The sequence below is a fragment of the Mus pahari genome, chromosome 10 (assembly GCF_900095145.1).
Source record: "Mus pahari chromosome 10, PAHARI_EIJ_v1.1, whole genome shotgun sequence".
NCBI lineage: Eukaryota > Metazoa > Chordata > Mammalia > Rodentia > Muridae > Mus > Mus pahari.
Window position 1 is genome coordinate 82,659,976 of NC_034599.1, and position 2,427 is coordinate 82,662,402.

Below are 2,427 nucleotides of genomic sequence, written 5' to 3' on the forward strand. Positions count from 1 at the left end.
GTGTGTGTGTGTGTGTGTGTGTGTGTGTGTGTGTGATCTAAATGAATGGGCTCCTAAATAATGGGGGAGACAGCCTCAACTGGACATCTCTTGCCACCAGCTGAAGCTTCCAGCACTGAGAATGGCTTACTTCTAACTGAGTTGTTGGCCAAAGAGGTTCTCTGGGAACCCCTAAACAACTCAGGATATTGTCAAGACTGTACATTTTCTTCTTTCTCCTGCTCTTATCACAACTAAATCCACTGCCCAGGGGCCAATATCTGATTCTCTATAATATAAAGTCAAAGGAGTACTACAAGGTCAGTCAGCTCAGCAGGCTGAATTATTGATACTTATTTGTGGGTGACATCTGTGGACCCACCACACCCAGGTAAAGAAAGCAACTCATCTAGAACTATAAAGATCTGGTCTTCACTTTACTTTCATTACACGGTTGTCAGTCTGTGCATTTAAGACCTTAGGAGGGGTGTTTTACTTAAGATTTTGGTAATAAAAACAAATATTGTCTGAGCATTGTGGTACATACCTTTAATCCCAGGACTTTGGAGGCAGAGGCAAGTGGATGGGTTAATTTAAGACCAGTTTATATATCTGATTCCAGGACAGCAGGAGCTACATAAAAGAGAGCCTGTCTCCAAAAACAAACAAACAAACAAACAAACAAAATCTCTGACAAAAACAAAACGAACAAACAAACAAACAAACAAAAACCACAACCAACCAACCACCATATGAAACCATTTAAAGATATATAAAACCAAAAATTTACACCCACTTTTTATAAAAGTAGTATAATTCTTCCTAGGTTTTGTGTTTCATACTTAAATAATATTGCCAGCCAGTGGCATTTAATGTGAAAATTTCTTTCAAAGGCCTGTGTGCTAAGTAAAATTTGGCCCAGTGTGTGCTAGTGTTCATTTAAACATGCCCTTTCCCCCAATACAAACAAATATATGTTCTCTCACCTCATAGAACTTTCTCTAAAACTGACCACATTCTTGGACACAAAGTCAGTCTCAACAGATGGAAGAACATTGAAATAACTCAGTTTATCCTGTGAGGCCACCACAGAATAAAGCTTAATATCAACAACAAAGAAACAACAGAAAGCTCACAAAACACACGGAAACTGTACAATTTACTACTGCATGTAGACAGAAGTAAAGAAATTAAAGACCCTGTAGAATTGACTAGAAATGCTTCTACATCATACCCAAAATCATGAGACATGATAAAGGGGGAAGTTCTTTTATATATACATATACATATATGTGTGTGTGTGTGTATGTTTTTGTTTTTTTGTTTTTTTTTCTGAGACAGGGTTTCTCTGTATAGCCCTGGCTGTCCTGGAACTCACTTTGTAGACCAGGCTGGCCTTGAACTCAGAAATCTACCTGCCTCTGCCTCCCAAGTGCTGGGATTAAAGGTGTGTACACCAATGCCCCGCTAAAGAGGGACATTCTAAAGGACAAGGTCACAGGACCAAATGCCTACAAAAACAAACAACTAGAGAGAAGCCAAGTGGTGGAGTCACACCTTTAATCCCATCCCTTGGGAGGTAGGTGGGTCTCTCAGCTCAAGGCCAGCCTGGTCTGCAGATCCAACTCCAGGACAGCCAGGGCTACACAGAGAAACCTGTCTCCGAAAAACAGAAGCAGAGCTAGAGAAATCTTGTACTGGAAACTTAACATCACACCTAAAAACTCTAGGACAACCACACGAAGAAGGAGTACATGGCAAGAAATAATCAAACTGAGGACTGAAATCAATAAAATAGAAACAAAGGGAACCTTTTATCAGTTCTTTGAGGAGATCAGCGGGATTGCAAACCCTTATTCAAATTAACCGAGGGACCCAGAGAGAATAGCCAGATTAACAAAATCAGAAAGAAAGAGGGCGGTGAGGTGGGGAAGCCTCTAGGAAGAGATCTGGGAGGGGGAAGGCTCCGGGGTCAATGCAGGATCAAGCCCCATTTCACTTGCTGGTTCCCCTTTAATAGTTGACTAACACATTTTATATTTTTTCCTTTCTAAACTTGCTATGCTTGTTTTAAGCGCTCTTTGTGAGACTTAACCAGAGAGCAAAGTCCATGCTGGGTGTTTTTGAGACTTCCTTTTTTTTTTTTTTCCAAGTTAACAAGCTCGCATTTAATAAGTCTGAAGCCATTCTCAGCCCATGGCATTGCACACGGGCATCTGTGCAAACAGATTCATTGTAACAGGCCGTAGTTTAAAAAAGTCATAGATACTGTGAGTTCTGTATAAGACAGTGGACGGCAAGTTAGTTCCTTTGATTTATAAGCCTCAATGTCACCGCAGAATAAAGAATGTAGCCAAAGAAAGCATTATCGGTCACTCGTATAGGACAGTGTTGTTTCTATAATTTGAAGCTTTCTGAATGGACGGGTTCAGGCCTGATCCAACTGTA